Source organism: Pseudorca crassidens, chromosome 7, assembly GCF_039906515.1.
Source record: "Pseudorca crassidens isolate mPseCra1 chromosome 7, mPseCra1.hap1, whole genome shotgun sequence".
In the NCBI taxonomy this organism is placed as follows: Eukaryota; Metazoa; Chordata; class Mammalia; order Artiodactyla; family Delphinidae; genus Pseudorca; species Pseudorca crassidens.
In genome coordinates, this window is record NC_090302.1 from 101356464 (window position 1) to 101381798 (window position 25335).

Sequence of the window (25335 nt, forward strand, 5' to 3'; positions counted from 1 at the left end):
CAATTGATGTTCATTGATAATTAGTCTCACCTTCACTTTTGTCACGTGCTCAGTAGTTGTTCAGTCATCATCATTTTCTTCATATCGGTACCATCATAAAAGTGTCTTTGGATAGGAAACTAGTGGTCGGGGCTGTGCCTTCTTAGGACTTAGCTCGCTCGGCCTACAGTCCAGCACAGCTCCCACGGCTGCAGCCTTTAGGGGGCGCTTTAGAAATGAACAAGCCCTGACTTTCCTCGTTCACACAGGGAAACCGAGGCAGGCCCAGGGGATGTGGCTTGCCCGACACAGATGGTGGCATAAAGATGATGAGTAATGCGGCATCTGCTTCCCCAGTTAACCTCTCAGAGGCCGGGGAGACAGGTAGAGACAGGTGTCGCCAACCCTCAGGGCCCAGCCTAGTGCAGTGAAAATTTCCCAGATACACAGAGGGTGTCAGGTCAGGCTCAAATGTGGCCCCCCGGGAACCAACCTCACTGTAAAGGACCTGTGTGTACAGCTGGATTCCTGCTCCCCTGCTGGGGAAGAGCCTGGCCTCCTGACCTGCCAGGCTGTTGCTTGTTATGTTTCTAAACAGTATATTCCAACCCTGCTTCCTCAACCAGGAGCCTGCTGCAATTCTTCCTCTGCTTCGGGACTTAGGTCTAGAGGTTTATGTTTCTTCCTGGCCTATCCTTTAATATAATGATGATAATTGAAGACATAATTTAAGAAGGTTAAGGAGAATATTTACCACACCCTACCATTGCTTCATTTTTGGGTACATCTCCTTCCGTGTGTATAGATCATTTTACATTTTTGCAGTCGTGGCACACCTCGGTCCATAAGAGCAGTGAGTGTACATCTACTGTGGCTCCCATTAATTACTTGGTGCTTGGTACACGTAGCCTGTGGTCAATAAAGTATCATTGAATGAACACCATTCTATAATATGCTGCTTCCATTTAGCATAATAAGGATATTTCCCTATTTTCCATAGTATGAATCACTGTAATTTTTAATGGTTGCCTAATAGCATGGAATAGTAATGTATTCAAGGTTTCCTTCCATTAGAATTTTGACTCTTTGCTTTGTCGTTGTTGTTTTTACTGTTACAATTGTATTGTAAAAAATTTCATGCATATTTTATTTAACTTCTTTGGAATTAGTTTCAAATAAAAAATTCCCAGGAAGAGTATGATTGCATTACGGAGGTTTGGATAACTTCATGATTCAATGAGTCATTTCTTAAGGGGACCATGCTTCCTGGTAGAGACAATCCATTGGTGCCCTCTCAACAGTGCGTACTCATGTATCTATTTCCAGAGTGTGTCCTAGTCAATGATGAGAGGCACGGAAGCCATCCCCAAGAGCCCCTTAATTCAGAGCTCTGCTGAGGAGTCTGAAGACATTCATCGGAGGCTCACTTGGTGGGACAGAGTAGATCTTTCGGTTTCTGAGTAATAAAATAGATTATTAATAGACATGGTGCTTTTCCCACAGGTCCTGAAACAAAAGTCTCTAAAGGCAACACAGCTCCGGGTGGCCCGTGCTTTGACGCGGAGTGAGACTTTGAGATCTCAAAACCCAAAAAAGGCCTGTATGAGCTTTTCTTTCTCCTCTAACAAGTCCCCATAAACGTAGTGGCTTAAAACACTGCAGATTATCTTACAGCTCTGCAGAAGTCTGACATGGTCCTTGCTGGGCTAAAATCCACAGGGCTGCCTCCTTGTCTGGAGACTCCACGGGAAAATCCTTTTCCTCGCGTTTGCCACCTTCTACAGGTTGCCCACATTCCTTGGTTCGGGCATGGCCTCCTTTCTCCATCTCTAAAGCCAGCAACATCACATCTCTCTCAGGTCCTTCTCCCGTTGTCATCTCTCTCTCTCTCTGACCGTAGGCTGGAAAGGTTCTCTGCTTTTTATTTTTCTTTTAAGAGTTGATAGTGATTTTATTCTGCTACAAGCCACTCTCTGTAAATTTGACTCTTATCCCCATTGTGACACTTATGTCACTGGCAAAATTATTTCCACGTTATCCATCTGCTTTTAAAGAGCTAATGTGATTAGACTGGGCCTGCCTGGATAATGCAGGAGAATCTCCCCAGTCCCAAGGTCCTTAACCTTAATCATATCTGTGAAGTCTCTTTGGCCATGCAAGGATGAAAGGTAACGTATTCACAGGTTTTGGGGATTAAGAGGTGGACATTTGGGGAGGGAGGGATGATTCTGCTGACCGCGAGATATAAAATGGACATCTATTTTTAAATTAAAAATATATGCATTCACAGAACATATTCGTTATTCTGAATATGAATTCAGAATACATACACATTACATATGCTCATATACATTATTCATTCACTTGTATAATGAATGCTTAAATTGGGCGAATCAAGTACAAAAGTATGAGCTCGGAGAACTCTTCATCACCCAGTGGTACTCAGAGAAAATCCTCTGGGATGCCTCTCCCTCACCTCCGACACCAAGGTTAAGCCCGCATCTCTGGACCACTGAAACCGCCAGTCTCCCTTCCTGTCCAGATCCAGGCTCTGCACAACTGCCTGTCCTGTTGGGGGGCGGGGGGCTGGGGCTGAGGGGTGGGATACCAGTCAAAGTGAAGGGGCAGGGGAGCATGAGGGAGACCCTGAAGGTGGCCCAGTGCCTTGAGAGCCTGCTGAGGATGTCCCTGTTTTCAAAGCTCTGTTTATGGGGATTCCTTTCGCAAAAACAGCATTTTCTTCCTTGGTGGTCGTCATCCTTTTGCCTTCCCAAGCTGCTGCATTCTCCCCACCTGGATCTTATGTTTAGGAAAAGTTCCCCTGGAGAGGCTCTCTGATGAATGACCCTGCCAACAGGTGGGGTGGGTGTGTGTGTATCTGAAAGACTGGATTCGCTGAGGTTTTTTTTTTTCTCCATTTGTAACTAACATGAATGCAAATACAAGGGAGGGTGTAGAAGGGCGTTCCAGTTTCGTTCCAGAAAGCCTGGAAGGTGAAGGTGTGAGCTGAGAGAGGGCTCTGAGTTCAGGGATATGCATCTGATGTCAAGCGGGCAGCAAATGAATTTCTTTGGGGATGCTACGGTGGTTCTGGACCCACCTGTTAGAGCGAACTCGGAATCTGAGCTGTACAGGGATCCTAAAGCTATGTTGGTCCCAGAGCCTTTTCGGAGCCCTAGAGTGAGGCTTCCGACTCACCACTAGATGGCGCCCGAGCTGTGGCTCACCGCCGCCGCGCGGGAAGAGGGGCCGGAACCGGGTGGGTCGGAGGCTCCTCTGAGGAGCTGGGTGATCACTGGGCTGCAAAGGGTCGCTCACGGAGATCCACCTGGTAAGACACAGCCACTCCTGTTCCTGCATCGCTGAATTTCACTTTAGTATCCCCCAGGACTAACCTAGGCAGTTTTTGCTCTATTCTGTGGATCCCATCATAGATTGAAAAATGGTCTTTTTGTTCCTGGGGCTCCAGAGAGAACAATGAAAATTGAAAACCTATTTGTTTAGTAATCATATTTTATTTGTTTATGGACAACACTGAGCCAGAGTGACTTGGGTTTAAGTTTTGGCTCTCATTTTCTGGACAGTCCTTTCTGGGTCTGTTTTCTTACATGTAAAAGGAAAATAGCCATCCCTGCCTGATGGGGGTGTTCTACGAGTCAAATGCGACGAGGATGCAGTGTGTCTAGCACAGCGCCCAATGCTTAGTAGGCACTTTGCAGGGGGCCAACCCCACTCACCTTAAGACCCCCTCAGCTATCTCAGTGCCTGGGGTGTAGACAGTAGGCGTTGTGAGCAAGTGAAAAAACTAGCTCACGGTTAGGGTTTACTCACCTTGATTTTACTCCACGGACCTCCTATCACTGAAATATGAAGTTTTGTCCAGGGTTCAGAAGATTATATCGCAAAACTCCCTCCTGAAGATTCTAGCAATCTGATTAAAGGAGACAAGGTTAACCAAAACACATTTAAGAGAGGACACAGAAGCTAATAAATGAAAAATGATTCCAAATGTATGATACAGACTGGCTACAATTAAATTTGTAGTTCCTCCAACAGGGCTCAGTTTCTCAAATTCTGGCGTTCATGCTAGTTTACATCTGCATTGTTTGTCAGATCCCGGATATTTTGCTGGGAAAGAAGAGGCCTCATTCTGCAGCAGGGACATTATGTCTAGAAGGCAGACCTGCCTGGGAATCCAGGAGGTGTCATGAGAGCGGCAGGTTCCTGGGGATGGGATGGAGGTGCCTGGAGACAGAAAAAAGGAGTAAGAAAAGGGAAGTGACAGGGTATCAGAGGCAACATTTAGCCACTGTACTATTTGATGATTTCCTTCCGAGTATGAATCAAGTCATAGAGTTTAAATCTGGAAGCTACCTTAAAAATGTTCTGGCTAGATCTCCAAAATAGGAGGCCTTATATAATCTCTCTGACTAGGAGCATTCAAATCACCGCTTAAACACTTTTAGGGACAGGGAACTCACTGCCTTGGAAGAAAACAACTTTTTTAAAAAAATTTAATTATTTTTTATACAGCAGGTTCTTGTTAGTTATCTATTTTATACATATTAGTGTATATATGTCAATCCCAATCTCCCAATTATCCCACCTCCACACACACCCCGCCCCGCTTTCCTTCCTTGGTGTCCATACGTTTGTTCTCTACATCTGTGTCTCTATTTCTGCCTTGCAAACCAGTTCATCTGTACCATTTTTCTAGGTTCCACATATATGTATTAATATACGATATTTGTTTTTCTCTTTCTTACTTCACGCTGTATGACAGTCTCTAGGTCCATCCACATCTCTACAAATGACCCAGTTTTGTTCCTTTTTATGGCTGAGTAATATTCCACTGTATATATGTACCACATCTTCTTTATCCCTTCGTCTGTCGATGGGCGTTTAGGTGGCTTCTGTGACCTGGCTATTGTAAATAGTGCTGCAACAAACATTGGGGTGCACGTGTCTTTTATAAAGCCACTTCTTCATTAGACAGTTCTACTTGTAATTATTAGCTCAAAACCTTCCTCCAGCTTTTACACATTGGTGCTGATTCTGCTCTGGAGCCGCGTAGATTACGTCTCCTCCCTCTTCCAGAGGTCGGTTCTTCAAACTGCCAAGAGCCGCTGTCAATCACATGGTCCTTAACTTTTTCTCCCCAAACTTGCCCACATCCTTCAGACGTTTGCAAATGACCCCTAGACCACAAACTATATGGTGCTGAAGGAGTGAGCCGTCACGGGGAAACCATCTTGTGCCTTGGCTTCCCCCGCTACGCCGTGACACAGCGCTAGATGGCGGCATGGCCAAGGCCCCACTCTGGTGCTCTGGGTATTCAGGACGAACATGAAGATTGCCCACTTCCTCTAAGAGTTATCAGTGCCAACCTCATCATGCCTCATATCCTTGTTTTCCTCAGCGACCACCAGAATCCAAAATCCCAGCCTCTGCAGTTATTCAACATCGCCCTGACCCTCATCCCCATCCTGCTCTGTATGTACCCAACGTGGACATCGTATGTTTGCCCAGCCGGTACTCTGCCCTCCTGCTCTTGATGACAGCATCGCAGTTTTCCTCCGAAGAACCATTCCATTACTTGCCAACGTGAGGTTCTGTCCACCAGGGGTGGGCAGTGCACCCAGGACCATGGCCACTTAGAGACACCACCACACTAACCACAGTGGATGGGTCAGGTTGGGATTTCACTGGGGTGGAAGGGAAGAAGCAGGCACTGAGGACCATATCCACCTCTAGCTGTTGGGCAGCCATCTGATGTTGGGTGGGGAGAGGCTGCCTGAGAGTACAGCCAAGAGAGAGGAGAGAGGAGCAGAGAGATGGAAAGGGAGCCCCACACTCACCTAAGACAGCAAACCTAGTCAATAAATGCTGAGTGTGTTTTGACTGCTCCACCGACTGGCTGTTCCCCCATCTCTCTTTCTTCTCTTCTCCTTCTTCTCCTTCTTCTTCTTCCTCTTCCTCTTCTTCTCCTTCTTCTCCCTCTTCTCCTTCTTCTTCTTCTTCTTTTTCTCCTTCTTCTCCTTCTCCTTCTTCCTCTTCTTCTCCTTCTTCTCCCTCTTCTCCTTCTTCTTCTTCTTCTTCTTCCTCTTCTTCTTCTTTTTCTCCTTCTTCTCCTTCTCCTTCTTCTTCTTCTTCTTCTTCTTCTTTTTTTTTTTTTTTGCGGTACGTGGGCCTCTCACTGTTGTGGCCTCTCCCGTTGCGGAGCACAGGCTCCAGACGCGCAGGCTCAGCGGCCACGGCTCACGGGCGCAGCCGCTCTGCAGCATGTGGGATCTTCCCGGACCAGGGCACGAACCCGTGTCCCCTGCATCGGCAGGCGGACTCTCAACCACTGCGCCACCAGGGAAGCCCTTCTTCTTCTTCTTCTTCTCCTTCTTCTTCTTCTCCTTCTTCTTCTTCTTTCTTCTCCTCCTCCTCCCCCTCTCCCTCCTCCTCCCCCCCTACCCCTCTCCCTCCTCCTCCTCCTCCTCCTCCTCCTCCTTCTTCTCTCCCTCCTTCTCTCTCTCTCACCCCACCGCCCAGGCCTTCCTATTCCCTGAGACACAACTATAATGAAATTAGGCCAATTGGCAACCCTACAGTGGCCTCTAAGTGTTGAAGGGAAAGGAGGAGTCACATGTCTCTTTAAATAAAAAGCTAGAGAAAGCATAGTGAGGAAGGCATATTGAGAGCCGAGATAAGAAAAAAGCTAGGCCTCTCTGCCAAACAGGCAGCCAAGTTGTGAATGCAAAGGAAAAGTTCTTGAAGGAAATTAAAGGGGCTATTCCAGTGAGCATACTAATAGGAGAGCAAAACAGCCTTACTGCTGATACGGAGAAAGTTTCAGTGGTCTGGATAGAAGATTAAACAAACCACGACATTCACTTAAGCCAGAGACTAATCTAGAGCAAGGCCCTAATTCTCTATAATGTGATGAAGGCTGAGAGAAGTAAGGAAGTTGCAGAAGAAAAGTTTGAATCTAGCAGAGGTTGGCTCATCAGGTTTAAGGAAAGAAGCCGTCTCCATAACATAGAAGTGCAAGGTGAAGCGGCAAGAGCTGATGTAGAAGCTGCCAGTTATCCAGAAGATCTAGCTAAGGTCATTCATGAAGGCGGCTATGCCAGACAACAGCTTTTCAGTGTTGATGAAACAGCCTTATATTGGGAGAAGGTGTCATCTAGGACTTTCATAGCTAGAGAGGAGAAGTCAGTACCTGGCTTCTAAGCTTCAGAGGACAGGCTGACTCTCTTGTTAGGGGCTAATGCAGCTGGTGACTTTAAGCTGAAGCCAGTGCTCATTTACCATTCCAAAAAAATTTGCTAAATCTGCTCTGCCTGTGCTCTTTAAATGGAACAGGAAAGCCTAGATGACAGCATATCTGTTTACAGTATGGTTTACTGAATACTTTAAGCCCAGTGCTGAGACCTACTGCTCAGAAAAATATTACTGCTCATTGACAATGCACCTTATCACCCAAGAGCTTTGATGGAGATGTACAACAAGATTAGTGTTGTGTTCACTCCTGCTAACACAACATTCATTGTTCAGCCCGTGGATCAAGGAGTCATGTTGACTTTCAAGTCCTATTATTTAAGAAATACATTTTGAGGGCTTCCACGGTGGCGCAGTGGTTGAGAGTCCACCTGCCAATGCAGGGGACACAGGTTCGTGCCCCGGTCTGGGAAGATCCCATATGCCACGGAGCGGCTGGGCCCGTGAGCCATGGCGGCTCAGCCTGCGCGTCCGGAACCTGTGCTCCGCAACGGAAGAGGCCACAGCAGTAAGAGGCCGCGTACCGCAAAAAAAAAAAAAAAAAAAAAAAAAAAAAAAGAAATACATTTTGTAAGGCTATAGCTGCCATAGATAATGATTCCTCTGATGGATATGGGCAAAGGCAATTGAAAACCTTCTAGAAAGGATTTGCCACTCTAGATGCCATTAAGAACATCATGATTCATGGGAAGAGGTCAAAATATCAACATTAACAGGAGTTTGGAAGATGCTGATTCCAAACCGCATGGATGACTTTGAGGGGCTCAAGACTTCAGTGGAGGAAGTAACTGCAGTTGCGGTGGAAATAGCAAGAGAAGTAGAATTAGAAGTGGAGCCTGAAGATGTGACTGAATTGCTGCAGTCTCAGGATAAAACTCTAATGGATGAGGAGTTGCTTCTTATGGATGAGCAAAGAAAGTGGTTTCTTGAGGTGGAATCTCCTCCTGGGGAAGATGCTGTGAAGATGGTTGAAATGACAACAAAGAACTGAGAATATTACATAAACTTAGTTGATTAAGCAGCAGCAGGGTTTGAGAGGATTGATTCCAATTTTAAAAGAATTGTGGGAAAATGCTATCAAACAGCATTGCATGCTACAGAGAAACTGTTTGTGAAAGGAAGAGTCAATTGATGTGGCAAACTTCATTGTTGTCTTATTTTAAGGAATCGTCACAGCCACCTCATCCTTCAGTAATTACTACCCTGATCAGTGAGCAGCCATCAACATTGAAGCAAGACCCTCCACCAGCAAAAAGATGATGACTCAGATGATGGTTAGTATTTTTTAGTAATAAAGTTGTTTTTTTTTTCGTTACGCGGGCCTCTCACTGCTGTGCCCTCTCCCGTTGCGGAGCACAGGCTCCGGACACACAGGCTCAGCGGCCATGGCTCACGGGCCCAGCCGCTCCGCGGCATGTGGGATCTTCCCAGACCGGGGCATGAACTCGTGTCCCCTGCATCGGCAGCCGGACTCTCAACCACCGTGCCACCAGGGAAGCCCAGTAATAAAGTATTTTTAATTAAAGTGTGTACCTTTTTTTTAGACAATATTGTTGCACACTTAGACTACAGTAGTGTATAAATACTGTACACTATACAGTTTACATACTGTATCAACACAACTTTTATACACCCTGGAAACCAGAAAATTCATGTGACTTGCAATATTCACTTTATTGAAGTGGTCTGGAACGGAATCCGTAATATCGCTGAGGTAAGCCTGTATATGAGCAAATAAATTCTCTTTACTTCTGCTTAATCAGGTTTGAGTTGGATCTCTGACATTTGCAGCTGAAAAGTCGTAATATAATCCCTAACCTGACTCACCCTCCCACCTCTCCTTTCTGGGGGGACATTTCATTGCACCCTTTAGGAACACATGTTGAGTGGTCAGCACATTCCCCTGTATTCTCACCTCTTCCCTGAATGCACCTCCCAGCTCCTTTCATTGGGTGAAATCTGGTGCTCCTTCGGGTCCCTGGTCCCCCCAAACACCCACAGTGCTCTCAGAAGACAGTGAGGGGCTTCCTTCGTGGCAAAGTGGTTAAGAATCTGCCTGCCAATGCAGGGGACACGGGTTTGAGCCCTGGTCCGGGAAGATCCCACATGCTGCGGAGCAACTAAGCCCGTGTGCTGCAACTACTGAGGGCCACGTGCCTAGAGCCCATGCTGCTCAAGAAGAGAAGCCACCGCAATGAGAAACCCACTCACCGCAACTAAGAGTAGCCCCCGCTCGCCACAACTAGAGAAGGCCTGCGTGCAGCAATGAAGACACACATGGCCAAAAATAAAAATAAATTAAAAAAGAAAAAAAGAAGACAGTTGATTTCCCCCCCTCCCCTTCAGGTAGCTCAGGGCATGAAGTGACTAGGAGCCCTCCTTGCTCTCTGTTGCCGTTTTAAAACCGCTTCTCTTCCTTCTACTTCAAACTCTTCAGTTCTTTGAAGCTCGGTCTCCACCTGTCCTAACTGCTGTACCTGACAACCTGCTGGTCACTGCCGCGCACTCACTGGGACTTCAGCTACAGGCTCGTGGACCTTCTCTTTGGTCCCCTCCTGGCCATCATTCTCTCAGCAACCTTAGCATCCACGTGAATGATTCTTCCAACTCATGTGTCTCCAGCACCGCAGCCACCTGAGACCTCCTAATCACCGGGAATCAGAACACATCCCAAACCTCAGATTCATATCCCACCTTCTATCATCTTTTATCCTTACTGCTCGCTTCCTCTCGTACCTCCAGTCAAAAATTCTTTGACCTTCTCACTGCCAGTTCATGTGATCTGCATATTCTGGGTCTTACGGAGCATCATGATAGTCACTCCCCTCAAAATCCCCTAAATCCCTTTATCGGTCTTGTTTTCTATTATCCTTATCATGCTGTATTTTTATATTGATGATTCATTTACACTGGGAACTGTGTTTCCCAGAATCCCTTTCTCTGAATAGTCCAGGGTTCGAGTTGGCCAAAAGCAAAGTCGTGTAAGATTTGGGAGGCAGAGGGGAACAGCGGTCAGAACACCCTGAAGGTGGTTGTCTAGAGTCAGACACAGAAGTGCCGGAGGTTCTCTCTGGGTCTCTCTTCCCAACTGCTGGCCCTGCTGTCCAACAGTGACCCCAAGCCCACCCTGGACACTTTGGTGTGAACTCACAGAGGCAGTAGCCATGGGGAACCACCAACCGTGCATGGACTTCTGTCCTAGAGCCCTTTGTGATCCTGTTGCAGCAGCTGGATGTGACTAGCTTACAGCATTCCTGCAAATCCCTATTTGTTCACCAGTGCCAGAGCTGGTTAGTGGCTTTTCTCTGATCTTTCAGCTCCAAATTTGGACTTTTCTTTCCCAGCTCCTCCTATGATTGTGTAAGGTCTAATTACTATAATAAGCTCCTATCCCACAATGTTTACTTAGCTCAGTCCTAATGGCCCACTTTCTTCGAGCTTGCCCCAAAGAGGCTGAATGTTGCTAGAGAAAACACACAGTCCTACTGACTGGTTTCACTTGAATTCATGACCACATGGTAGTCCTCTGGTTTTTGTGTGTCCAGGATCCTTTCCCTCTTCTTTGGGTAATAACGTCACAGATTTGCTGGATGAAATATCCCTCACGGAATACGGTCTTGGTGACACTTTCAATTCAATCATTGTTCTTTGCCTCCATCTGGCCAATCAGATGCTCTCTCCTTGGAATTTCAACGTGGGGGGATGGAACTTATTCATTCCAACAGCTGCATTCTAGAACTGCCGTCCATGTATTCCTGCTCTAGAGATCCCCAGGGCTAAGCTAGTCCCTGGTACTCTGGTCCTTCAGCTTTTCCTACAGCCATGTGAACTCTCTCCATTCTTCCAATAGATTTGTTACTTAACGTAGCCAGAGCCGATGGCTGAGGCTCGCACAGACCTCAGATGAGCACTCTACTCGGCCCAGCAATCCTGCTACGTTCCCCCAGACAACGTGAATTCTCACTTTCCAAGGCAGTTATTCCATATCTTTCCTCTTCCCAAATCTGCGTTCTGCTCCACCCAACTTTGGTCTCATACTTTGTTAGGGAAGTGGAAGCATTTGACATCTTCCCATCACCAAGTCTACAAACCTACCGGGAGTTGAACTCATATCTTCTGTTTTCTTTCCAGCCACAATGCTGCCCTCATAAGCATTTTAAATCTCTCTGCTCCAATCAAAGGTCAAGTCCTCCACCTGTGCTCTGGACCCATCTCCATGGCCATCTCAAAGATTATATGCCTGGGTTTATCAACCTTCCCTGTCTCCTGACCATCACTTTCCCTTCCTCTATTGGATCCTTCCCATCAGCACATAATTGTGTCCTAATACCTCCCATCTTTTAAAATACAGTTGACCCTTGAACAACATGGGGGTTAGGGGTGTGGACCATCTTTGCATTAAAAAATCTGAGTATAACTTAAGATCCGTGCTTGGTATCCTCTGTTCCTCCATATCTGTGGTTCCACATGCACGTTGGATTCAACCAACTGTGGATTGTTGAAAATATTTACTATTGAAAAGTAACCTGTATAATTGGACCCACACAGTTCAAACCCATGTTGTTCAAGGGTCAACTGCATATCCTTCCTTGACTCTATGTATATATCATTCCATTCTCTGCTCCCTGTTCATGGCAAAACTTGTGGGTTTCCATTTTCAGCACTCCGGTGAAAGCTGCTCTTGTGTTCTGGTAACAGATGACATCCATCTTGCCGAGTTTTGTGGTTACTTCTCTGTTCTCATCTTCCTTTTCCTCCCAGCGGCCTCCACAAAGTCAACCTTTCCCCTCTGTTTCTGTGACACCCCAAACTCTTGATTTTCCTCTACCTCACTAATTGCTCTTGAGATTATATCCAGCTCTTCACCCTCCCCCCTTTCTTTCAATGTTTATCATACTATAATTATCTTGCTTATTTTTTTTATATACTAGCTTATTTTCAGTCTTTTTTAACATTCACAACAATGTAAATTTCTTTGAGACAGGAATTTAGTTTTTGTTGTCTGTACTGTTCAATGGGCACATAGTATGTACTCAATAAATGTCTTTTGAAAGATAATCATGACATGTTTCCCAGACCTTTTATCATCCAGGTCACCTTTCTCCCAGTGCCCTCAAGTTGGTCACTATTCCTCTAAAAATATGGCCGCGTTTGGAGGCCCATATGAGCATAATTACTTTGGACCCTGACAAAGATTCACTCCTTGATCTAATTCTAGTCTGGCTCCTCTGAACCCTCTTCTCAACCAGGCCCTGACCTGTGGGCTTCCGTGTTCATCTCTGCTTAGTCTAGTTTTAGCAAGGATTCTGCCGTGTCAGTTTAGTGACAGTCCCCCATCCTTGGTTTCTGAGCAAATTCCTTATCTCCCCACACTCAATATCTTACCACCCTGGTCTGCCTTTAGCAAAAATTTTGTGGAGTTGGTTTAGCCAGAATCCCCCTTACCCCTGATGTTCCTTCTTAGTAATTTTCCATCCTCTGACCCTGCTCCTTGGCTATAAATCTCCACTTGTTGTGTTCAGAGTTGAGCCCAATCTCTCTCCCCCTCACTACAAAACCCCACTGTATTAGTCCCCATTACATAAAGTCTGCCTTATCACCTTTAACACGTATCATGAAAAAAAAAAAAACAACCCTACAGTTCTATTAATACAGCCAAAAATCACTGCAGGTCTTGGGCAGCCATATCCAAGGCTGTCCCATTGAAGGACATGTAAATAGTGCCCCCTGGAATTGTGCAACATGGTGGTTCCCTGTATTATTACATTGTTGACCAGCACTAAGTGGGGGGAGTTAACTGCATTTTCAATTTTTTTTTTCATAGACATGCTATTAGGTCATTTTTCCTCCTTTCTGGGTATAGTTTTTTCTGTCCTTTTTTTTTTTTTTAATTTCTTGGATAGAAAGGACATCTTCATACTTCTTCCTAGTAGGAGGAGTTTTAGTCCATCCTTGAGATCCATTGAGTTTGGAATCTTGCTTTTGTCATTCAGCATATTAATTATATGTTACCTGAAATGTTTATAAGTCTGCTTTGTCCACCGTCATCAAAACATTGGGCAGGATAGAGTCAAGGGTAGAGACCTGTGACACACCAGTAGAGACCTTCCCTCAGACTGATATGAATAAAAGATCAATCCTCTTTAGGCATTCCTTAGCATATTATCATCTCTTGTACACTTAGATCTCAAATAGGCAGAAAACAAGAATGTTTCAGAATAAAAAACAGTCCAGTTGATTCACATGTGGAAGCAGCATTGGACCCAAGGCTTTTAGGTTTTAGTTCTTATCTTTGGTACTTACTAGATCTATGAACTTGTATTACCCAGTCAAATTCTCTTGAATGCAGTGTACCTTATCTGTAAAATGGGGATTAAGTGATTTTGAATCTAGTTACAGGGTGCCGGATGAGTGAATCTCTTGAGGTACAATAGATCTCTCGAGTCTATACTTCTGTGACTCCCACTGGGATGGGGTCCTTCTCATGAATGTAGCGGCCTTTTAGCATCTGCTTTATTGTCATTTATGACAGTGAAGCATTGGGGGGAAATTCCCAATAGCCACCAATAAAATATAGACTATGATATAGACACAATAGGCTGTTTTGAAAAATGAGCCATTTTGTAGTAATGAAAAATTACGTTTTAGAAGGATTCTTAAAGATGTGAAGAAATAAGTGACAATAAGTGACAAATATTATTTATATGTATAAAATGATCCCAGAACAATGTGGAAGGAAGCATATGAAATTGTCAAAAGAGGTTATTTTGGACATTAGGATTATTAATTATTTTTTCCATTCACTTTACTTAGCTCTACATTTTAACATTTTTATATGAGTATACATTACATATTCTGGAAGAATAAAACTAGAAAGCGTTTTGAGATACCTAATATATGCATAAAAAGTCATAAATGTTTATGCCCTTTAACGATATGAATTCCATTTTGGGTATTCAGTCTAAGGAAATAATTTAAATTACAGAATATACTGCATACAAAGATGTTAACGTGATGTTTTTTATAATAGTGTAAAATTGGAAACAGTCTAACAATATAGGAATGATTAGTTAAGAACACATCATCTAACTGAAATCAAAGGCAGACTTTTTAAATTGTGTGTATAAAGTCTATAATAACAAAAGATTATGAAGTAATGTTCAGCGAGACAGTAGAATAAAATTATATTCTTATTACAACTATATTATTTTTTACAAGGCCAAAAATAATGCACTAATTATCTAGAATACAGGAGGTGATTGTTGCCAGTGGTGAGACTCAGGGTAATTGTAAATGTTATTTTGACTTTTATATGCTTCCCAAATAGAAGCATTTATTATTCGTGTAAATAGTAAAAAAAAAAAAAAAAAAAAAAAAAGTATAATTATTTTAAAGTAAAAAGTAGCTGCTCTAGGGCAGGGAGACTGATGAGCTGAGCCTATCTCTTTCTGGGAGGCTCCCAGGGTTGGGTGGAGACAAGAATGATAATCTGCTGTCCTTATTCAAGGGCCCCAGGACTCCACCCCCAGAGCAGGGGCTCCCTGGCCCCAGTCGCTGGTTGTCAGATGGAATACACTCCCTCCCAGCCAGACGCAGCCTGGGCCCTGAAGGTCTAGCCCTGGACGTGGGTCTCTCCTGTGGCTGCTTGAAATGCTCAGAGAGATATGGAGGGGGCCTTCTATCACTCATTACCCGGCCTGCTCCAACCAGAAAAATCCTCACTTCCATCACTGTCACCCTCTCCTACTTCTACTCCATGGGGCACTTTTGGTAACGATGGTGATGCTGATGGATGATAATATCTTACCAAGTCCCTCCGACACACCAGTCCTATTATGTAGAGCCTTTCTGTGAATCCTTGCAATGAGGTCTGTACCACCTTGAGAGATACATACAGTTATCCTCACTTTACAGATCAGGAGATTTGGAGAGATTAAGCCATTTTCTCAAGCTCATACAACTACTAAATGGTAGATCCATTTAGTGTTGACTATTCCCAGTTCGTGCTCTTACCCACCGTCTTGATGTAGGTTGAATGCCCAGCCTGTGCTCTAAGCCATACTGTCTCCCATCCTCCTGCAGGGGCCACCCCACTATTTCAGCTGGCGATGGATTTCCTTTTTGTGTGTGTTTGTTTTGTCTGACGCTCAATTCTTTTTTGAGTTTTTGGAGTTTCAAAGCAAAACCAAGTTGTACTTATTAAAAAACAAGTTTCCCAAACCACATAAATAAGTGATTCTAAAAGGAAATTTTTCAACCATTTATGACATTTGCCTTTACTCCGATTTTTTTTTTCTTTTGGCTTTCTTTTTTTATGTCCTTCTCTAAGCATCCTTCTTCCCCCAACTTCCTGAGATGTGACGCAGCAATTTCAGTAACCTGTGTGTGTGTGTATCATAGGTTCCTATTAGTGCCCTCCCCCAGCGGCATTTATATGATGAAATTGAAGCTGTATAGATAAAAGTCATAAGGCTCCAATGCACAACCAAAATATAAACTCGTGAAGTTGCATAGATTTGTGGTTGCCTATGTAGGTGTTGCATTGTGGGTAAGGATGTGCCTGACTTTTCTCTGTATCAGCCTACAGTGCCCAGTACAGGGCCTGCCACCTCATGTGACTCAATAAAAGCTCTCTGAATAAATGAATGAAGGAGAGAACAAATGAATGTTTCCCATTTTTTTTCACAGCTTGAGGGATCGTAGTTCCCCGACCAGGGATAAAACCCGTGCCCCCTACAGTGGAAGTGATGAATCCTAACCACTGGACCTCCAAGGAATTCCCAACAAATGGATGTTTTAATGACAGCACATATGGCTTCAGTTTCTTCATCTGTAAAACAATTATGATTTTATTCTCGTCTATGAGAATGAGAGCTCTGAAGCATGGGGAATAGACTATTCTAGCACCCAACAAACACACTGCCTGGCAGACAGGATATACGCAATAAAGGTGAGTTGTCTGAAGTGAATTCCCCGAGACTCCTAGCAGGGGTCTGAGAATGGCTGAAGCAAGGCCTAAACGTGCCCTGCCTATTTCTTAGAGAAGGACATTTTGCTGTTAAATGACTGAAATGGATTGTGTTATCTGCCACTTTTGCAGAGTCTGTGTGCAAATTATACGCCTGAGGCCCTAGGAATTGGTCCCCAAGAGTTGGAAGCATTCAGTGTCCTAGGGTAGCCCCAGGCCAGGCCCTCGGGGAGCTATAAGGGAAACCAGGATCCTCCACTCCCCCTGGGCTTCAAGACCATAAAACTCGGTCAGACCCAGACCCAGCTTCCTTTGGAGAACTGAGGCTGGAACCACCCTGGGATTCTGCTCCTCTTTACTGAGCACCTGCTAAGGGGGAGGAACTGGAATGGGCTGCTGCTGCTTTTCAGGCAAAAGCCCCTTTAATTGCTGTAAGGAATCCAGGAGGGTAAAAGGACTGGAGGGGTTCCGACAGGGTTTCTCATTTCTCTGGGGGAAGACTTCCCACCTGCCTGGAATCTACAGCTCTGAATAGTCTTTCAAAGAGCCTCCCTTTCCAGCGCTTTTCCCTCCTTCCCCGTCTCATTTTCCCTCCTCCTCCCTCTCTCCGCAGCCTCCTCACCCACCGCAGCACCTACACAGAGTCCTCTCTCAAACAGCATCTTTGAATCAAAAACTGAATGAGCCCCTCCTTGCCCTCCCCTCCTCTCCCTGCCCCAAAGTCTCTCTCCCTCTCTCCCCTCCACACACACATTTCCCTTCTGCCACCCCTTCACCACCATCCAACACAGCAGCTTCCGGAAGCTAGTAGAGTCGTTATCTTATTTTGCTCCCATATCTGGGGATCCCTGAACGCTGCGGGACGCCAGGTGGGAGGAGGGCCCCCGGAAAAAAGATGGATCCTTGGAATGGGTCCTTCCTCAAAAGTGCCTTGCAACCAATCCATCTCTCTGCCACTGATTTTCCAGAGTGAGAGAGGAATTCCGCCCCCAGCTTCGTCAACATCCCTTCCATGTCCACCTAGTAGAGTGGCCCACCCAGCTGTACGCTTGGCCTGTCTTGTTTCCATGGAGCCCAGCTGGGCCTCCGTGTGGCTCCCATCCTCCCAAGCATCTTGGTGGAGTTGGCAGCGAGTGACAGGCTGGGGTGCTGGAGGACCCGGCTGCCAGGGGAACATCCATCTCTAGGAGGGGAAATCCCATTGAGTGGGACCCCCCTGCCCTGGGTTGCACCCCTCTGTTTGCAGGTGAAGCCAGGTCAACACAGGTCAGAGTTGTCTAGGAGGGTCATGGGCCGCTAAGGATGTGGGTGGAAGCAAGGAGGGGTGGCCCCACCCATTTTAGTGCCGGGGCTGGGGATGCTCACGGATTAATTACAGGTGTATGAGCCTAAGGTCTTCTGAGCACTGGGACCTGGAGTTCTCTATCTCTCCCCACTCCCCTCCCTTCTCTATCTGACTCACCGGAGCTGTCTACAGTCCTGCCAGGCTCCCCAATCTCAGGAGCTGCAGCAAGGGACTGCTTTCCCTGGGCTTTGCCACGTCTTTCTATTACATTTGCATTGTTTCTGCACCTCCCCCCAGTGACCCTGCCTTTGCCCCTACCTAATTATGATGATAAGAACTTCAACAAAAATAAGCTAGTATCCCATGGCCGCTGAGCACGCACGTCCGGAGCCTGTGCTCCGCAACGGGAGAGGCCACAGCAGAGAGAGGCCCGTGTGCCGCAAGAAAAAAAAAAAAAAAAAAAAGCTAGTATCTATTGAGTGTATCAAACTTATTAAACCTTATTAACTCTTCCAACCACGTGGAGTAAGAATTATCATCTGCATCTTCTGGTTGGAGGAATGGAGGCTTAGAAAAGTCAAGAAACTTGTCCACACCATCACCCAGCTGGTGAGCGGCTCCGCAGAACTCATGCCTCAGCCACTCCTGCCCACGAGGGCTGGCTTCGCAGTCTGGCTCCGTTTTGACAACTTCTCCCCAACCAGCCCTGTGTTCCATCCATCAGTCCTCCCAATCAGCAAGTGTCTACAAACCCCAGTCCGGGCCTGGGCCCCTGGAGGGGCTCAAAAGGCAGGAAAGCCATAGCCCCTGCCCTGGAGTTACTGAGGAGACAGGACAAAAACAGAGAAATTCACACACAACCCCTGGCTGACCCCTGCCAAGCCACTTCCGTTCTCTGAGCCTCGGTCTCCTTACCTGCAAAATGAGCGGGTTGCACCGGAAGGCTGCAAGTACGCAATCCTACTCATCTCTGATCACCTGAGTGTACCCCACTTAATTAGAAGGTAGGAACACTGAGGCCCAGGGATTAGGGCCATCCCAGAAAAAAGCTGGAGCAAAGTCAGAAAAGAAAATCACAAGGTTTGACCCTTAGAAGAAAATGGCTTTGTTATTAAGAATAGGACTAACACTCAAGAATGATCCCAGCGAGGGCCCGGAGCGGGTAGATGGGGGGGCGCGTCTACTGCTCCATCCTTTTGTATCTGACAAAGCCCGAGAGAGCGTCAGCCTGGTGTGGGTTTCCCCTTAGTTCTTGGGCGCTCAAGGAAAAGTAAGCCGGTTGCTTCTGATCCTTTCATTTCCAGGGTACCGCAGGGTGCCCGGAGAGCAGAGAGGCTCCAAATGAGGCATTTCTAAGCCTTTTTCTTAGGAGCAAGAAATGGTGTTTGAGTGTGGAGGAGTGACCGGGATGAGGCACCTCCAGGTTTGGAGATGAGGGGACTGACCCGAACTGGAGGCTGCCTTTCCTTCAGGGCATCTGGGTAGGAACACACGCAGCTCGCAGCGTGGTTGCTTCCCCCGCCATCCTACAGCAGCGGTGGCAGAGCGAGATTCAAGCTCAGCGAGATTCAAGCTCGTCTTTTCACTGCCGATCCAGCCCCGTCTTCAATACCAGGGCATGACGCTCAGACTGCAATTATGGCTCTATAGTCAGAAGTCCATCTTTGTTCCGCCTCTGAAAGAAGGTCCCTATAAATCACAGTATAGACAAAGTGAGGTAAGGACTGTGGTAGGCTGAACAATGGCTCTCCAAAGAGATCCCTGGAACCTATGCATGCTACTTCATAGGGGACTAGGGACTGGCAGGTGTGATCATTGAAGGACCTTGAGATGGGGAGATTAGCCTGCATTATCCAGGTGGCCCTAAATATAATCCCAAGGGTCCTTAAAGACAGAGGCAAGCAGGTAAAAGGGGAAGCAGGAGATATGAGGATGGGAGCAAGAGGGTGTGTGCGTGGCGGGGGGAAGGGGTCAGGAGACGAACATGGGTAGCCTCCAGGAGCTCACCTGGAGGAAACATTCCAAAGCCTCCAGGACTCCTCCAGGTGAACATTTTGATTTTGGTCCAGTGAAACTGACTTCAGACTCCTGGTCTCCAGAACTCCAGTAAGAGAATCAATCTGGGTTGTTTTAAGTCACCAATATGTGGTCATTTGTTAGAGCAGCTACAGGAAGCTTATACAAATGCTATTTACCCACTGATGAGAATAAACTAAAGCATTTCAAATGTATGTCTTCAGATGTAAATAATTTATGGTAATTCATTGTAAGCAGAAACCATGATGGCTTCTCTTGGCTGGTTCTTGGATATTTGGATTAAAAATCATTTTAAGTTAGTGGTTAAAGCCAAAACTATACCCTACCAGACTTGGCAAGGCCTAATTTTATATTGGTGATATGCAACTTTTGTTTACGTATTTGAAAGTAAGTTTTAAAATCTCTCTATCAGACTTCTGCCCTCCCCTCAATGCATCTAGGAAGGAAGTATACTTTACTATATAGGACACAAAGACTAATATACTAAGCAAGGAGGAGAGAATTAGCAAGTTAATTGCCCTTACTTATGTGTTCACTTCCATCCTGGTGAAGAATTATTTGTTCAGTTCTGTCTGGAATGGAGGTGTCTACTTAGAAATATGTATCTTTTGGGCAGTAATGTATCATATGCATGATATAACTAGCTGATAATTCTAGATGTTATAACAAGGCAAACGCACAAACCGTTAGCTTTGGGACCAGACGTGTAACTAAAAAGAAAATTCATGGTTTGCTAATATTATTCTCCGAGAAGGAGGTAGCATGTGGATTTCAGCATTTCAGTATGTCTTGGATGTGTTTGTGCTTTTGTGTAATTGTTATTCACAAAGATGATGTTTAGCACACATATTATCCAATTGGAATTATCACCGACTATACAAATTACTATCTGGAATAATGGCTGTGTTGATTGTAATCCTTTTGCTGATGAACATGGGCTTGAACAAAAAATACAAAAATCTAATCAGCACAGGCTAAGGTGCAAGTCATGCCGTAACAGGGAAGAAATTTTGTATCCTATTACAAGTTAATCAGTAAAGGAATGTTGCCTATAAGCTTACATTATGCATAATGGCCCGTCTCTGGGAACTCTGTCTCCCAGGTAATGAGCATTAAGCTAAAATACCTTTGTTTAGCTCACAGGAAACATCCTGACCAGACCCACCAGTGAATGACTACAAGAAAGAAGAAACTAGCACATTCCCACCAAAGTCTGCCTGGAACCAGGAATTTACCCCCTCCCCTTTTAGTATAGAAGAAGCCTGAATTCTAATTCGGAGAAGGTAGTTCTTTGGGACACTAGTCCCCCATCTTCTCCGTCTACTGGCTTTCCTAGTAAAGTCGCTATTCCTTGCCTCAACAACTTGTCTCTCAGTTTATCATCCCATCCTGGGGTGCACAGCATGAGCTTGGACTCAGTAACGATGCTATCATGAGGTATTAACCCGCTTGCTTTCCAAAGCAGCTAGTAAGTATTCACCAGTGCTCACTGAATAGTGAGTTAAGGACAGGGACAATCATTAGATACTTAGAATGGTCTTTACCATTATTTCCTGGTGACAGGATTGCCAGCTTTGTGGAGGCACCATGGTGGGGCTCAAAGAAGTATCATCTGCTCTACCTTCCAGAACAACCGTAGCAACCTAAATATAAAACATGGAATATAAATCAACTACTTCTGTTCTAATAATTCCGACATGGAATTGGAAGACAGTTGGAGACGTCACTGAAGAGTAGATGTGAGGCTTGAACCAGACCTTAAAAGAGAGAAAGAAATGATCAAATGAGAGGTAGACGTGGGGGGTGTACCTGAGGCCTGCAGTTGGATCCTGCCATAAACAGCTTGCATGCTGTTGAAGTAAATTTGGGGTCCCATTAAATATCTTCTTTTTTTTTTATAAATTTATTTTTATTTATTTTTGGCTGCGTTGGGTCTTTGTTGCTGCGTGCAGGCTTTCTCTAGCTGCGGTGAGCGGGGGCTACTCTTCGTTGCGGTGCGCAGGCTTCTCATTGTGGTGGCTTCTCTTGTTGCGGAGCACGGGCTCTAGGTGTGCAGGCTTCAGTAGTTGTGGCGCATGGACTCAGTAGTTGTGGTGCACAGGCTCAGTTGCTCCGCGGCATGTGGGATCTTCCCGGACCAGGGCTCGAATCCCTGTCCACTGCATTGGCAGGCGGATTCTTAACCACTGCGCCACCAGGAAAGCCCTAAATATCTTCTTTATGTTATCCTCAGGGTAAAATGTATATAAACACTGCCAGATACTTTTTTTTAAAGGCCCAGCTGCTGTTGCTTGTAGATGGGCATTGATGTGCACACAGAATGCCCGGGTGTGGTGCTGAGTTGTCATCCCACAACTCCTGCTTTCCAAGGCAGAGAAGCACCACTACAGTGTGTTCTGTTACAGCCCAGACTGGTACTAACCTACAGGGGGTACATTTTAGGATTTGGTCTCTGTGTTTTGTTTGGGGTTTGTGGTAATTTGGGATGAGTGTCCTCATGGACTGTTTTACATGATATGGTTCAGAACCTGTTGTCTGACCTATCCTGGTCAGTTTCAGCCCAGGATGTGACTTTTGTCTCCCCCTCTAGATTGTGGACCCCAGGACCACATCTCACTCTTCTGCTACATCCTCTTCCACACCTTGCCTGGTGCCAGGCCCAGAGGGATGCACCCTAAACCTGAATCAAATTGCAAAGCCAAACAGATGTCAGTGGAAGGATTTGGTGGGATTTAATAGCAACCTATGAACTTGGGAAGCTAGAGAGTAAGGGAGAATGAGTCTTTCCTATTATTCAAATTGTCTGAGTTGCTTTCCTTCCATATTCTTGTGTTGAAATCACTGCTAGAAACCTTTCTTGTCTAAAACAGGTAAGTAACCATCTTCAAACAGCCAGAGGGTCTCTCTAAAGCTGCCAGGACCATAGGTAGAGTTGCTTTCCTTCCATATTCTTGTGTTGAAATCACTGCTAGAAACCTTTCTTGTCTAAAACAGGTAAGTAACCACCTTCAAACAGCCAGGGCGTCTCTCTAAAGCTGCCAGGACCATATGTAGAGTTTTAATGGCAACAGGCCACTGATACATTTTTCTTCCATTCCACCTGGGGAAAAATCCCCCAAGCCCACTTTACTCTGAGGCCAATGGACAGATATGCGAAGGTCCACCTGTCAGTGTGGGCTGCTGGAGGGAGGACGTGGCTACTGAGTGTCTCAGAGCTGACTGCACGGAAGACAGCCCAGGCCTGGCTCTCTCATCACACATAGGACCAGGACAGGTCTGCCCACCCAGCCTGAGCCTCCCTGTGTGGCATCGCCAAGCTGGGGGCTATTTCCTCCCTTGCAGACCTGGAAGCAGTGAGTCTGACAGTGACAGCAATCTGCCCTGACAATCAGGTATGAACACAGGTGGGAAGACCGAAACACCTGCCCCTTCCCGTGAGTACTGGGGCAGACGTGCAGCAGTGACGCCCCTTCCAGAAGCAAGGACACCTTCTTACCCCTTTGGTGACATTTGCCTCTTGTAGAAGGGGCACTGCCCCGGGAAGGGCACATGCCTTAGATCATATAGTCGCAGGCAGTGGGGGACTCTTGGTCTGTGGCTCTAACCCACAGCTTTGCCCATTGGGCCACACCACCCCGCTACTGCCTGTCACCTGTGCTATCATCAGCTCCAACTGCTCTATCTAGAAAGTGCTTCTCTCTCATTCTCGCTTTTCTTTTTTTGTTCCCTGGGTCTATTTGTTTTTGTTTGTTTCTTGTTTATTTTGTTCCAGGCACCCTTGTTGGGGAAGTAGACCAGGGAGGCCCCAGATACCTGGGCTGGGTGGACTGCTATCTCTGGTCGACACATCTGCCTGCAGGGCTCGCTCCTCCCTCACAGCTGGCAGCTGCCCACCGGGAGATGGCTGCGGCTTGGAATCTGCAGCGGCCCAGCTGAGGGCTGGCTCCCCGCCCCTGCAGGTGGTGGAGATGACGCCTCTGGAGTGCCAAGCCTCCCCCACATCACCCCAACACACGCAGGGCCCTACAGCCCATTTCTTCTCTCCTCCTGTGGTTTCTTCTTGCTGCTGTTTGGTCAAGAAGAGAGGAAAGACCCCGAGGCTGCACCCTGTTATTAGGCGACAGTCATTTACATCCTCGAGCTCTAAGTCAGGGGTCAGGAATGAACCCAAAAGTAGGCATCGCTGGGGAGAACTGAGCACACCTGCTCTGGTTTGGGCAGGGCAGGCGGAGGTGGACGTGGAGCTCAAGACCCTTCCCGTCTGCCTCCCGTGCCTCAGTTTCCCCATCTGAACCATCTTCTCCAAAACAACTTACTGCTCTCAGAGCAGAAAAATTGGAAGAACCTGAAATATTTAAAGAAAAAAATCACCCACAATTCTGCCATTAATATCTTGCTGTTTTCATCTATCTTTTTCATATAACTGAATCACCCTGCCTATGCAATGATGGACCCTGTTTTTAAACAACAACCTTTCCATGATGAACAAGTCATACATGTTCATTATGGAACATTCAGAAAATTCAAACACAAAGAAGGAAAATGACTTTTTGCTGCTCCCTTGAGAAATAACGAACAGTAATGTTTTGATGTTGTCTTTCTGGTCTTTTTAATAAGCATGATATACCAAAAGGAAAAATAACGCACAGTATTCACACTTTCCACACTTTTGGGCAACTTTTCCTTTTTCCCTTAACTCAGCGTGAATAATTTTTATATTATTATATGTTCTTTTGCCTCATTTATGATGACAGAACATACAGATGTGCTCTATTTTATTTAACCAATCTCTATTGTTAGTCCTTTGGTTTGGTTCCAATTTTTCCCCATCAATAACTGGGCTAATTGTAGCTAGATGTTTCCCCCAGTTCTGTATTAACACCTCTGAATACCCCAGGCCTGGCACCCTCATAGATTATGGGGAGATCGTGCCTGATAACATGTCTGAAATTACTTTGAGAAATATGTACATTGCTGCACATCTGTGAAGGGTTATTGTTTGTCAGTTAATTCAGGGAGTAGGTGGTGTTGGTGGAAATGGTGCATGTATTAAGCAAAGAATAATCATAAAATCAGACACTTAACATGGTACTTCCCGTGTGCCAGGTACTGTTCCAAGAGCTTCACATTATTTTTAACGTGCTTAATTCTTAAAACAACCCTGTGAGGTGAGTACTATTAATTGACCTACATTTAATTTTTTAATTTATTTTACTGAAGTATAGTTGATTTACAAGGCTGTGTTAATTTCTGCTGTACAGCAAAGCGATTCAGATATATAGAGATATATTCTTTTCCATTCTGGTTTATCACAGGATAAACAACTATTGAATATAATTCCCTGTGCTATACAATAGGACCTTGTTGTTTATCCATCCTATATATAATAGTTTGCATCTGCTAATCCCAAACTCCCACTCCATCCCTCCCCCACCCCACCCCCCCTTGGCAACCACAAGTCTGTTCTCTATGTCTGTGAGTCTGTTTCTGTTTCACAGATAAGTTCATTCGTGTCATATTTTAGATTCCACATATAAGTGATATCATATGATATTTGTCTTTCTCTTTCTGACTTACTTTACTTAGTACGATAATCTCTAGGTCCATCCAGGTTGCTGCAAATGGCATTATTTCATTCTTTTTATGGCTGAGTAGTATTCCATTGTGTATATGTACCACATCTTCTTGATCCATTCCTCTGCTGATGGACATTTAGGCTGTTTCCACATCTTGGCTATTGTGAACAGTGCTGCTATGAACATAGAGGTCCATGTATCTTTTTGAATTATAGTTTTGT

The 25335-nt window shown here is 45.5% G+C and overlaps 1 long non-coding RNA gene across 2 annotated transcripts in view; it reads left to right on the forward strand.

Annotated features, from left to right (window-relative positions):
* LOC137228135 (uncharacterized) overlaps positions 1-25335 on the forward strand; it is a 46365-nt gene that overhangs the window by 12951 nt on the left and 8079 nt on the right. The window contains exons 2-4 of one of the 2 annotated variants that reach the window (XR_010945156.1): positions 1483-1579; positions 15937-16198; positions 20675-21454. This is a non-coding gene — a long non-coding RNA (uncharacterized lncRNA). Of the gene's footprint in view, positions 1-1482; positions 1580-15936; positions 16199-20674; positions 21455-25335 lie in introns of those variants that run through there. The other variant, XR_010945155.1, reaches the window with a different exon arrangement.